This window comes from Eriocheir sinensis, unplaced genomic scaffold (genome assembly GCF_024679095.1).
Source record: "Eriocheir sinensis breed Jianghai 21 unplaced genomic scaffold, ASM2467909v1 Scaffold659, whole genome shotgun sequence".
Taxonomy (NCBI): Eukaryota; Metazoa; Arthropoda; class Malacostraca; order Decapoda; family Varunidae; genus Eriocheir; species Eriocheir sinensis.
The window spans coordinates 168,314-182,745 of NW_026112008.1; the positions used below are offsets into that span (position 1 = coordinate 168,314).

General features: G+C 49.4%; 1 pseudogene; it reads right to left on the reverse strand.

The window, feature by feature from the left end:
• Positions 1 to 4,446: 4,446 nt before the first annotated feature.
• On the reverse strand, positions 4,447 to 5,111 carry LOC126993720 (40S ribosomal protein S3-like; annotated as a pseudogene).
• Between the last annotated feature and the right edge of the window lie 9,321 nt (positions 5,112 to 14,432).

Here is a 14,432-nt window from a genome sequence, read left to right on the forward strand (position 1 = left end):
GTCAGCACCACAAAGGTTCCACTAAGCAGCTCGTCGGGAACAAGGCGGCGTGGAGGCGAGACAAGCGATGGTGAGGATAACAGTTAAGCATGGCACACTCAAACACCAAGCCAGCACCTAGGCTCACAGGGAAGGGTGGCCAACACACCTCCAAGTAAACGAGAGGGATTTATGTCTCGCCGGACGATGAGCTTAGGTGTGGTTAGTTTGCAGGAGCTGCTCTGAATAAGCCTGCACCGGCCTTGCAGACTCACTTATGTTCTTCTTTTCTCTATCTCTCCATCTACTCTAATACTTTTCAGGTGTACATTACAGCCTCTTTCACACATCCACGTATCGCTTCTCCACGTATGCCTTTCACGTATGCATGTGATTTTTGGCCCATACGTGGCCATACGCGGGTTTGTTGCCGCGATCAACTGGATACGTGTCAGGGAATACGGTGCCGATGTAATGCAAAGCTTGCACGGTCAACATAACGACGCCATAACGTAAGTACGAGGTAATGCGTATCAAGCCTACGCACTGCGCAAGCATGACTGACGCTTACCCGAATCTCCTTTCTCACACTACATTCCTTCTTTCTCTCCTTCCTTATTCCCTTTTCCTTCCATCTCTTCCTAAATTTATCCATGACTTTCTCTCTCTGTCTTCGCTGAAGCACTTAAATCTACACTCTAAAAGGCGAAGGTTGCGAGTAGACTTGATCGAAGTCTATAAATGGATGAAGGGCTTTAATAAAGGGGATGTCAATAAGATTTTGATAGTAAAAGAGCCAGGTAGGACGCAATGGTTTTTAGTTAGACAAATTCAGATTCAACAAAGACATAGGCAAGAATTGGCTCACCAATAGAGTGATGGACGAATGGAACAGGCTTGGGAGCCATGTTGTGGTGCCAATACCATAGATACATTCAAGAAGAGGTTAGATAAAGCATGGATGGTGAGGTAAGGTGGTTGAGTGTACAGGAGCTGCCTTGAAACATTTGAAACATTTGAAACATTTATTAATAGCCTATTAGGTACAGCTCACATATGTTGTTACATGTATTGTTAGAGGCCAGCCTTTATATAAGCATAAGCTTTTCAGGCCAACCGGCCTCTTGCAGACTCCTTACGTTCTTATGTTCTTATATCTCATCTTTCCACCCTGTCCCTCCCCCTTCCTTTCCCTTCTTATATTTTCTTTCTTTCCTTACCAACCCTTTTTCTTTCCATCTCTTCCTAAATCTGTCCGTATCTCAATACACACTGTGTGTGTGTGTGCGTGTGTGTGTGTATGTGTGTGTGTGTGTGTGTGTAATTCACATCTTGGTCTGCTGCGGGTCTCTCTCGAGACAGCCAGCCGATCCACAACGGAACAGCACAGAGCTCGTAGTACCGATCTTTGGTAGACTGAGATTCACACACAACACACCGCGACAACGAGGTCACAACTCCTGCCTGACGTCGCGTACCTACCACTGTTAGGTGAATAGGTTACACAGAAGATAAACCCAACTTATCTTCACCCGGCCGAAGATAAGTTGGGTTTATCTTCTTCACGTGTAGCCCTGTGTGTGTGTGTGTGTGTGTGTGTGTGTGTGTGTGTGTGTGTGTGTGCGTGTGTGTGCGTGTGACTCGCGTCTCATCTACCTACTCGGCAATGGGTTTAAAAATCAATGCACAGAAAACAGAAATCTTAGCACAGTGTATAAACTCCCAGAAGTGCCTCTCCACTTCCACATCAATGGAGATCCCATAAAATAATAGAGAATTTTACATACTTAGGCAGTGTTGTCTCCTCTGACTGCTCTCAAGGATCTAGAAATTCAGAGGAGAGTAAACCTTGCCGCCACTGCTTTTGGCCGCCTGAGAGAAAGGGTCTTCAAATAACAACCACCGAGTAGACACCAAGGCTGCTGTGGACAAGGCTGTAGGCCTATCCACACTGCTTTACGGATCTGAGGGATGGACCTTATACAGACGTCAGATTAACATCCTGGAGAAGTTCCACATCCGATGCATCCAAAGGATTGTGAAGGTAACATGGAAAGATAAAGTAACCCACGACGAGCTCTACCATCGGACTCAGACCTGCAGTATAGAAACTCCCGGCACAGCGACACCTACGCTGTCTGGGTCACGCCATCAGAATGCCTCAGCATCGACTACCATTCCAATGATATATGGCCAACTTAGTGAAGGAGGTAGAACTGCAAGAGGTCCAAAGAAGCGTTATAAAGATCAATGCAAAACCCTTCTAAAGAGGTGCAACATCCAACCCAAAGACCTAGAGACACTGGTGACGGACAGGCAAGCCTGGAGGGCTGCATGTGTAAATGGAACCACCAGAATCGAACAAGAGAACTCAAGAAAAAGAGCAGAGCAACGTATCCAACGACACCAACGCAACCTAGGAGTCGCACCTGTGGGACAACATCCCTGCCACAGGTGTGGTAAAGTGTGTGGCTCCCGCATAGCACTCAATAGTCATCTCCGGTGGCACCAGCGGAACGACCCTTGATCATCGTCTTCATCATCATCATCATCTGCAGAACAGCGTCGTCATCGACATCGATGGACTGCCACAAGCACAAGCAAGCAAGTGTGTGTGTGTGTGTGTGTGTGTGTGTGTGTGTGTGTGTGTGTGTGTGTGTGTGTGTGTGTGTGTGTGTGTGTGTGAGTGTGTGTGTGTGTGTGTGTGTGTGTGTGTGTGTGTGTGTGTGTGTGTGTGTGTGTGTGTGTGTGTGTGAGAGTGAATGAGAGTACCTGTGTGTGTGTGTGTGTGTGTGTGTGTGTGTGTGTGTGTGTGTGTGTGTGTGTGTGTGTGTGTGTTCTTGTTTCTGCGTCCACCTGATCTAGACTCAGCTGCGTGCATTCCTAGCTCCAAGTTCCCCAAAACCAAAGGGTCTTTTTCGCAGCCTACCTCCTGGAGCGAGGCACATACTATGTTACACAAGGACTCTAGGCTCCTTGCCGTACACACACCAAACACTTTGATGGCTCCCACCAGTGCATCGTGTTTCGAACAAGCGGCCCTGCAGTCCCGACAAGGGCGAGACGCTGCGGCTGGTGCTGGAGCTGCCGTCGGTGCCCGCCAGGAAGAGGCGGCTCGGCAGCCACCCGTGTCTTCACGTGGATGACCACAACCGTACTGGGTTCAGTGAACTTCACGCGTGCCTCGTCCAGCTGGACCTGGGGCCCAGATCACCTTCCTCTTCCACACCATGGCCAAGAGGCTGGGGCTGATCACCGGCACGGAGCCCACCGAAAGGCAGGACATCGACCTCTGGATCGGCTCGTGGGTGCTGGATGTCATAGAGCTGAAGGCCGTCCCCATCAGTCTGGGGGCGGCGTGGAGATGGTCGTCCCCGCCACTGTGTTCCCGGCGTGGCTGGAGGACATGTACGACACAGACGAGGTCGTGCTGACGCCCACCACTTGCAGCGCGGCCGCATGGTGGTGTTTCGGCCTGACGGCAGCGACCTTTCGTCTGCCGCCCGCAGCAACTGCGGCGGAGGCCGAGGAAAACGGAGCGCTCCGTCGCTGTGGTGCCTCGCGAGCCGCGGCACACCACTCCGTGTCATCATCATCTTCACCGGCACAATAATATTTTCCGATGACAACAGCGGTATCGACCGCTAAACACAACACGGACTCCAAGACATGATTGTCCCCACACGCACTGTTCATTTACCAACCCATACACAAATTGTAATTGCCCATTAACGCACCCGCTTATCTCTCTAAGCCAAACACAATCAACCGCGGTCAAAACACGATCAACCGCGGAACAAAATGTTATGAAAAACAAAGCTGCGTCACCGCGTGAATTAAGCATGTCGGTTAGGTAGATTATTGTATGAGCTCGGTGTGAGTTTGATGTATGACTCCACAATGCCGCCTGACGTATTACCCTCGCGATGTCTGCCCATATAAGAAGCATTTCTCGGAGGCTTGACCTCAGATCAACCAGCACTCTGTTCGTTGCTGGACACTCAGTTGTCCTTCCCTAGACAACATGGGTAGAAATTATTCATCGTTGCTACTGTGAGTATGATGAGTAATGTGTGGTACCATAGAGGAAAGCGTATCTAACATATCTATTGTGTTCTATTATCTAGTTTTACTTCCTAGGATTATATTTCTATGATACTTTATTGTGTGAGTTTTACCAATATTATACCAGTGTTAACGTCAGTAACTAATAGTGAAAGAAAAACCTGAAGGCTCATTGAGTCTAGTAGCCAGTCGCTGGTTTAAACAATATTTTTAACCTATGTAATATTAATTAGTATTAAGGTAGAATAAAATACATATAAGAAAGGCGACAACGTTTCATCACCCCATTTACGAACTCCTTTAAATACTCCTAAAGTACTAGGAATTTTAAGTCAAGGTCACTAATACAAACAGTGTGTCGTCTCCCCTGTGTGACCCGGATTACGGGTTACAACATTGGTGTCAGGTGGGTTCACTTAGCACCTCATCCTTGGGCTCAACAATGTTGATGTGGTCAGGCAGAGGAGTGCGTGGGCCATTCTTGCCAGTGGGGTCCCAGGGCAACATGATCTTCACCTTGATACCAAGCACACCCTGCCTCAAATGCACGTGACGCACAGCTGTGTCAACATAGTGGCGACGTGGCTCTCCGGAGGATCATGAGGCCGTCAGTAAACTTCATGCTCTTGGCTCGCTGACCACGCAGCTTGCCGGACACCACCACCTCGCAACCCTGGCTCCAGACTCCATGATGAAGCGCAGCACACCATAGCAAGCACGGCGAACTGCAAGACCTCCAACTAGCTTGTAACGGAGAGACTCTGCCTGTGCGATGGCACAAAGACCACGCTGAGCCACCTTCTCGGCATACAGCTCCACCGACCCCTCGGCAAACCCAAACCTCTTCTGCACTAGAGAGGTGAGCTCACGGATCCTGCGCCCCTTTCACCAAGGACATTCTGTGTAATGAGTGGCGAGGATGATGATCTCTGTCCTGGCAGGGTGTGGCGCACCTGCACCCCAGAGTAGCTGTCCTCAGCCAGCTCCTTGGTCAGGAACCTGTTGAGCTCAGCCTTGAACACGCCATCCTTGACGAACTTCTTCTTCTTGCTGATCGGGGCGGCCATCTTGGTTACAACATTGGTGTCAGGTGTGGGGTGGTGAAACATGTGGTGAAACATGTGGTGAAACTTGTGGTGAAACTTGCGATTTATATTGGTATTGTACTGGTGTATGTCCACATCCGAAAGCGAGGGAGAAGACAGTTATTCTTGGAATTACGGGAATAAGACTTTAGATTTAAAATGCCAGACGAAGGCAAGAACCCTCCCCCCAAAAAAGAAGATGGAAAATCGATCACCCTTGCCCATGATGATCTTGTCACGCTACTTAGCCGTCAGACCTTGAATGATTTCAGTAGAGTGCAGTGACTCTTATATTTTGTGGTGGAGAAGAAAAGTAGCAAAGCACCAAACCTCCCATGCCATAAGCTAGCAAAGAAATGGATAGGAGGATATTGAAAGCCGGACACAGGCAAACTGGGACACTACCGGAAAGATTGAGTTAGCCAAACAATATGCCCTGGGAGCAGCGCGCGATCATCTCCTCGGTTGTATCACTAGATGTGGACAGGATTGGGAAAAAGTAAAGGAAGACTTCCTACGTGTGTTTCCCACAGTAAGGACCTTTTCGGTCCTCCAGAAAGAATTGGGAGAGGCAAAACGGCGGACAGGAGACAACATCCGCACCTTCCTCATCCGCCTGGAGACATTGAGAGACGAGTTGATCGCTCTCAAGCCTGACAATGCCAGTTTGCTAACTGAGATAACCGCTTTACGGCTCAGAGAGGCTTTCCCTCCGGCCCTCTTACTCATCCTAACGGAGGAAGAAAAGGGGGACCCACAGAAGGTATTAAAGAAAGGGTATGAGTATATTAAAGCTTATCCAGAGTCGAAGCTATCCGATGCCGATATCGCCAAAGAAATAAAAGTGCTGAACGTCTGTTCCACCCAGGCATTCGGACCCAAACATGTCTCACAAGCCTGTCCTCCACGCCCTCCAGGCCAGTCACGTTACCCGATAACCCAAAGGGGAGGACGGCACGCTGCGCCACCTACACGCCCAAATGGGAACGCGCCCACGCCACCCACATGTTATGCTTGTGGGTAGGACACATGGCTCGCGATTGCACATATGGAAGGCAGTATAGGGGTGCCTACCACCCACCAACGGGCTCGGTACCTCAGTACCAGCCCACTCGAAACAGGCGTCAGCCTGTCTCGCCTTGCGCTGCCTGGCGCCCGGAGTACACGGCGGTCCCTCACCCCGTAGCTCCTGGGTCAACCGTGCCCACGACAAGACCAAAAAAAACAACGACCCCAGAGTAGCTGCGGCAGTCCACGGCCCTACCAACGCCCTCACGTTGAGATTGTGCGTAGGCGCTAATGCACAAAAGGAGATGGTTTACGCAATGCTAGTCAGAGGAGCAGGAGCGTCCCTAATAGAAGAAGATTTATTTAGGAAGGTAGGCGGGAAGATGATAGTTACAGAACCTCTCCATACAAGGGTAGATCGACTCAATCCCTAATAAAGGACTAGCTGAAGTAGTAGTAGACTTTGGGCACGGAGAAATTATAGAAAAGTTTGTAGTAATATCACAAGGTATAGTGTTACCAATAGCAGTTTTGTTGGGCCTAGAATTTATGTGGAGACAAAATGTGGTAGCTGCACCGCTACCCACACCTGGGCAGTTTAGTGTAATGTGGGCGCCTACCCAGTGGAAGTTCATTCCTGGCTGCGGACGATATGAGCCCGTACCCAGAAGATTGACTAACCGACCTTACCTACTTTTAGACGAGATGGAGGAAGTACCAGAAAGCATACGCTATTAACGTGGCGTCCTTGCTACCAGGCACGGCAGGGTATGTCACTCTGGAGGCAGAGATTGCAGAGCCCAGCAAGCCTTATTTCTCCCAAGGTCCAATGATATCCCTTCTTCATTTTATTTCCCGGGTTAGTAACCTTAACTCCTAACGTCAAACAAACCAAAGGTAAATTCATCATTCCCTTATGCTAACCCAACTGAAGAAACTATTGAGATGCCAACAGGTGAAGTGATGGGACACATTTATTCTTGTCACTCAGAATACTATCAATCATCGACTAATGAATGTGTAGCGGCTGTCACAAAACAGCTACAAAGCCGCCTGTCACCCAGTCAAGTAAGCAGATGGTACTGATAAGTTGATAGACGAGCTTATTTTACCCTCACAACGGGAAAATTGCTGTCTGAAGGGCTTAACCCGCAAGTATCCTGATGTGTTTGCTCTAAAAAACGAGCCACTCACTATTACCCCCTATTATGTTCACACTTTAAGGCTAAAAAATGACAAGCCTATATATAAAAAGCCATACCCAATACCAGTAAAATATCATAAAGAAATAGAGATTCAGCTCAAGGACCTTAAGGCCCAGGGTATTATACGCCCTAGTGCGTCACCCCACAGCGCACCTCTAGTCCCTGTTGCTAAAAGGATGGTGGAGTCAGACTTTGTCTGACTTCCGCGCTCTGAACGATGAATTGATTGATGACAAACATCCACTCCCTAACAACTCACTCTCCGAAAACAGTCAAAGAACTTCAAGGTTTCCTGGATTGGTTAACTTTATAGGAAATTCATTAAAGACTTTGCCAAGATAGCATCCCCACTTAATAATTTACTCAAAGGGAGGAAAGTAACCAAGAATGATAAGACACATCTGGAGGAATGAAGAGGCATTGCATGCATTTAGCACATTTCAAAGAACAGTCTAACGACTGACATTGTTTTAGCCTTTCCGGATTTCCGGAAGCCCTTCAATCTCACCACAGATGCGTCAGATAAGGCAATAGGTGGTGTGTTGCAACAAAAGGATGAAAATGGTAATTTACGTCCCATAGCATATTTTAGTAGAACCCTGAATGGAGCAGAACGTAACTACTCAGCGGTAGAGAGAGAAGCTTAGCAGTCATCTATGGCCTCAGTACTAACTGACCCCTTATCTTGGGTTATAGGATACACATCCTGTCGGACCATAGACCACTGACTTGGCTGTTAAAAAGCACAGTACCTAGCAGCAGGATTGCACGCTGGCAGACACTTCTAGGAGAATTTGACTTTAGTATTGATTATCTCCCAGGCTCCAGCAACATGGTAGCAGATTTTGTCAAGGATTAGGAATCAGGAGAGTGACGTGATAGAAGGCGAATTGGATGTTCGAATTATGTCTGTCACCCTTACGGGTGGACAGGACACGTCTGTCGCCTCTCCGGAGGGACATGACAAACAGGATAAGTTTCTCCATTGGAGTCTTGCTGACTCATGGAGCACCAGGATCGCGATCCTGAACTGAGAGAATTGAAGCATGCTTTTGAACAAACCACCGGTGGTAATGTACATGAGAGAGATGAGAGAAAGGTTGCAGAGAGGAGCAATGTAACGTTAATGCAGCTAAGAGGCACTTCAAAACTGCCTCTTAGTGAAGTGTGTGTAGAGAACGGCATTCTCTACCGCGATGTTTGCGATGAATACAACAAGCAGAAAAGACTGGTTATCGTTCCACCAATCTACATTCCTAACTCGTTAGCTTTTGGCGCATTCCATGCTACCTGCAGGGCATGGAGGCACTAAGGTTACGTTGGCACGCTGTCGCAAGTTTGCGTACTGGCTGGGAATGAAGGCGGACGTGGAGCAATATGTCAGATCTTGTCCTGTCTGTTGTCGGTTTAAGAAGAGGGATCCCCGCCAGCCCACTTATGAGGTATCCAGAGGTGGGCCAACCGTTAGACAGAGGCCAGATGGATATTGTCGGACCTTTGTCTGTTTCAGACGACGGCTATAGGTTTGTACTGACAGTGATAGACGTCCTGTCACGCTTCTTGGTAGCAACCCCTTCGTACGAAGGCAGCCAAGGAAGTGGCAGCTGCGTTCTACAAGAACGTAGTCTGTGTACACAGCATCCCGCCGATTCTAGTCACGGATCAAGGAAAGGAGTTCGTCAACACTCTCTTACGAGAGTTGACTCAGTTGTTACAGATTGATCATCTAAGGACAACTCCTTATCACCCGTCTGCAAACGGTGTGATAGAAAGGCCTAATGGCACCTTAATAAATATCTTGAGAACTTTGTGCGAGGACAATCGCGGTATCTGGGACCAAATGCTTCCGGTTGCAACACACGCCTACAACACTGCCTACCATCGTGTTCTGAAAGATTCACCATTTTTCTTGCTTTTCTCTCGGGACCCAAATGTTCCTTTTGAAGTGCTTGAGAATAAACTCCAACCTTGTTATGATGTTGACAGCTATAAAGCATTTACTTCTAGTGTCGCGCAGCGGACCTATAAACTATGTCAGACCAATATAGATATAGGATGGCAGGAGTCAGAAAGAATGTTTAGGAAATCCAAACCCAAACAGGTGGTAGTAGGAGATCGGGTCTACTTAAGGCATGTATGTAAAGGGCGAACCAAAGAAGCTCCAGCCCTTGTTCAATGGACCTTTAGGGTGCTAGAAAAATAAGCCCTGTAGTCTTACGACTGCGTCATGTTAGAGGTGGTAAGATCAAGACAGTTCACACAAATAATGTTCAGGTCGTTCACGAGGACTCTCTTGGCTTCCATGACTCTCCTAATGTCAGGCGTGCATACCCTCTCCCTGATCAAGTAGTAGAAGTGGACCCACTCCCCATGACTTATTCCCCCGAGGAGCCGCTGCCATTGTCCTTTCCAGCTCCTTCCGAGCTCTCCTCACCGGCTCCTGTCTCCTCAGATGCTTCAGAGGTCCCCTCATTGGTTCCCTCAGCTCCTTCAGAGCCCTGTGTCAGTCGCTCATTACGCTCCAATACGGTACCCCCTTCTCTCCCCAATGTGATGGACCGCCCTCTTGAGTATCGCCAACGACCAACGAACTGATGCCCCCTATAATTACAGATCCTGGGAGTTGCCCTCTCCTTGTCTTCCCTTGATCCTCCCTGAGCAACCCATTCGTCCCGGCCTCGTCTTCACCCCAGTCTTTAAGATGCTGTTGACAGGACGGTACTATGTTGTCCCTGTCGTCATCAAGACGGACGACATCCAACGTCCTCTCATCAACGTGGCAAATCTAACAGCGGAAGTTTCATGGTCGATTGAACATATGAATCAATCGTTCCCTACTGTTGGTCTGCTCAGGCGCACTCTAGACTCTTTTCACATTGAGTTTGAGAAGTTATTCAAAGATCTTAACAGCTTTCTGTCGGCTATGAGTGGTAGAGATGGAAGCCCATTTCGGACTCGCCAGAAGCGAGGGGCCGGATTTCCTTGGCTCGGTAGCAAACCTCCTTTCGGTACGGCCACTCAGGCCCAAATAGATGTGATACACGGAAGCTCTCCCAGCTCTACACTCTGTCCACAGAAGAGAGACGTCAACTTAACCTCCATCAGGAAGTCCTCAACGCCACAGTTCGGGACCTCCGTCATGTTCATTCTGCCATCTCCTGTCTAGAGTCCGCCTCGGCTTTGGCCTCAGCTATTATCCGTCAGTTCTCACTAAAACCTTGCAAATTGAAGGGGAAATGCGTATTTTGTAGACTATCCTTCTAAGTCAGTTTGCAAGTAGTTAGATAAATCATGATACTCTGAATCTCAAGCTTGGCCTGCAGCAGCTGTCCCAAACGCAGGTTTCCTCTCCTCCTTCCAAATGATGTACTATTTCGTGTGCTCAGCAATGCGTCACCCATTATCCAGGCTTACTTTTCCCTGCAGCACATGAATATTTAGCATTGTATAGAGATGTCTCTAGGTCTAAAGGTACGCTTTCCTCAGGAACCCTTCACTTCTACTTACAAATCCCCATGAAAGGGGATCCTCTGACGTGTTCGATGTGTTTAAAATGGACGCGTTGCCTTTTCATCTTGATGGCACGCCATATTTTCTGCACACCGACACGCTTTCCACTTACCTTGCGGTTTCTGAAGACTGCACTCACTATATGCTCTTAGACTCCTTGGACCGCTGTACTAAACACCACCTGCTCTATGTATGTCCCCTGTCGCCCCTGTTCACTCGACTTCTGTCCAGCGCTGCGAGATCGCTCTTCTCGATCGCCCAGACGCCCTCTCGCTGTGTTCTAAGTCTCTCCTCAGAGTCTTCCCCCCGGTCTTCATCCCGTCTCCTGCGGGCTGGGTCTTCGCTACCGATACTCCCCAGGTGGTCACCATGGTCTGCCCGGACAGCCCGGTCTCCAAATACAGGCAGACCATCAACGGACGGGTCTCTCAGCCTCGGTATGGACTGTAGTGCCCACTCCGACGCCTTCAGCCTCCCTGCCTCTGCTACTATGGACGGTGACGCCCCGCTGACGGTTCATCGCGCCCCCTTCCACATCGGACGTGACGTGGTCTCATCGCTCCTGGCCAAGACTCCCCTTGGCCCCTTCCCCTCCCCGCCGCCGTCGCCCGGGTCGTCTCTGGCCCCCCCGCTGGACCTCCCTCCAGCACTTCACGCGCTCCAGGAATCCGTCTAACCGGTCCCCCCCTTCGACCCCTTCCTCCCTTGGTGGGTGGCTGCTCCTCCTCGGCGTCGTCTTCATCGCCGGTGAGGTGGCCTTCTTCTGTCTCTTCAGGTCCCGTCTCGCGGGACTCCTCCCCACGGTCCCGCCATCCCCGTCTTGGCCCTCCATGGTCGTCCGCCGGGCGGAACGCTTTGTGCCACGAGGACGTGGCGTGATTTTACCGGGGGGGGTATGTGGTGCCCCGCGAGCCGCGACACCACTCGTGTCATCATCATCTTCACCGGCAATATTTTCCGATGACAACAGCGGTATCGACCGCTAAAACACAACACGGACTCCAAGACATGATTGTCCCCACACGCACTGTTCATTTACCAACCTATACACAATTGTAATTGCCCATTAACGCACCCGCTTATCTCTCTAAGCCAAACACAATCAACCGCGGCCAAAACACGATCAACCGCGGAACAAAATGTTATGAAAACAAAGCTGCGTCACCGCGTGAATTAAGCATGTCGGTTAGGTAGATTATTGTATGAGCTCGGTGTGAGTTTGATGTATGACTCACACGCCTGACGTATTACCCTCGCGATGTCTGCCTATATAAGAAGCATTTCTCCAGGCTTGACCTTAGATCAACCAGCACTCTGTTCGTTGCTGGACACTCAGTTGTCCTTCCCTAGACAACATGGGTAGAACATTCATCGTTGCTACTGTGAGTATGGAGTAATGTGGTACCATAGAGGAAAGCGTATCTAACATATCTATTGTGTTCTATTATCTTAGTTTTACTTAGGATTATATTTCTATGATACTTTATTGTGTGAGTTTTACTCAATATTATACCAGTGTTAACGTCAGTAACCAATAGTGAAAGAAAACCTGAAGACTCATTGAGTCTAGTAAGCCAGTCGCTGGTTTAAACAATATTTTACCCTCTGTAATATTAAGTAGTATTAAGGTAGAATAAAATACATATAAGAAAGGCGACACCGTTTCATCACCCCATTTACGAACTCCTTTAAATACTCCTAAAGTACTAGAATTTTAAGTCAAGTGTCACTAATACAAACAGTGTGTCGTCTCCCCTGTGTGACCAGGATTACGGGTTACAACACGTGGAGCCTGACGTCCTCTGGGTGGGGCGGAGGGCGGCGCGGTGGCCCAGGCCCATGACGGTGCTGCTGGACACCGGCGCCCAAGGCTTCCACGTGTCTGAAAGACGCCGCAAGCTGCTCCTCGCGAGCAGGAAAGGCCGCAGGACGCCCAAGCGCGTCGTGCTGGACTTGGGCGACGGCTGCCGCGTGAACGCCGCGCCGCTGGAGGAAGTGGCTCCAACGACCATGACTTTGTCATGGGCGTCTCCTCCTGTGCAGCATGGCGCCGTGTTGGACCACGCCCGCCACACGCTCGCCTTCAAGACCGGCTCCCAGTGGCGGGAGGTCAGCACACAAGGCCCTCAGCAGGGGTGGTCAGCACACAAAGGTTCCACTAAGCAGCCTGTCGGGAACAAGGCGGTGGAGGCGAGACAAGCGTGTGAGGATAACAGTTACATGGCACACTAAACACCAAGCCAGCACCTAGGCTCACAGAGAAGGGTGTGGCCAACACACCTCCAAGTAAAGGAGGGATTTATGTTCATGGACGATGAGCTTAGGTGTGGTTAAGTTTACAGGAGCTGCCTTGAATAAGCCCACCGGCCTTGCAGACTTTTTATGTTCTTCTTTCTCTATCTCTCTCCATCTACCTCTAATACTTTTCAGTTGTACATTAAGAGAGTTTCCGGAGACTAGGAGGCTGTGTCTAAGGGAACACTAATGTCTTTGGGGGTTGACCCAACAAGTCCATATTTCTTTGAACATGTTGACTGACCACTAAACGCACAGCGGACAAGACTTTTCTTGTCAAGGTCCTTTGCTCATTACCAACTCGGCGTGAATTAGCCACAAAGCAATTCCTCGTGAGTGAAACAACGGTACCCAAGCTGTTTTTGTAATCTTTTCTCTTAATTTCTTCGATGATGCAACATTGCGGCGGAACTTAGGAGTCAAAAGACTGTCCGTAAGAGGAGGAGTTGATGAGACGAATAGCTTTAGACTCGACTCTGTCCAAGAGAGCAAGAGAGCCGTGGCTGAGTCGACATAATGACGGCGCCGCGTTCAGGAGGACGCGAGCTCAATCCCCGCCCGGTGCCACCAAGCTGGGATTTTTCAGCCGCCGCCGAGTGGCTTAAAAACTACCCATATGCTGTCCAGAAGACCACCTATCAACCCGGACTTTAGATTCTAGGATTAAAAATGAGCTCCGAGAGGGCAGCATGAGCCAATGCAAGATGGCGCAAATATAAACACTCGCCTGCGCCAGAACGGGCTGGGCCGACCATCAGGCCCCACCGGGAAGAAGCCTTGGGTCGACCATCAGGCCCCACTGGAAGAAGCCTACCGGCGCAATAGGCCGCGACGTAAAAAAAAAAAAAAGTCCCGGAGGGTTTAAGAACATGGGCTTTACTTATTTACTATCTTATTTACTAATTATTTACTATCTTTTTTACTGTCTATCACTAGTCGAATAAAACTACCCATTGAGACACTAACACAACCCCTACGAAAGCTTTATCAAATGTGGGAATGTATGCTCTTAAACGTTTGAGAATGTGGTCCACAAGGTCATGAGACTCAGAGCAGGCGTGGGTTGGTGTGGCCGGGCAGAAGCAGCAGCATCCAACTGCTTCTCGCGATGCCGACTTTAACGCCGGTGTGTCGGGGAGCAGGCGAGGCGGCGCTTAACGAACGAGAAAAATGTCACAAACTGGAACGAACCCAGACAGGGAACGACGGTAATAACACGGACAGCCTCCCCCTTGCTTGGACACACACACACACACACACACACACACACACACACACACACACA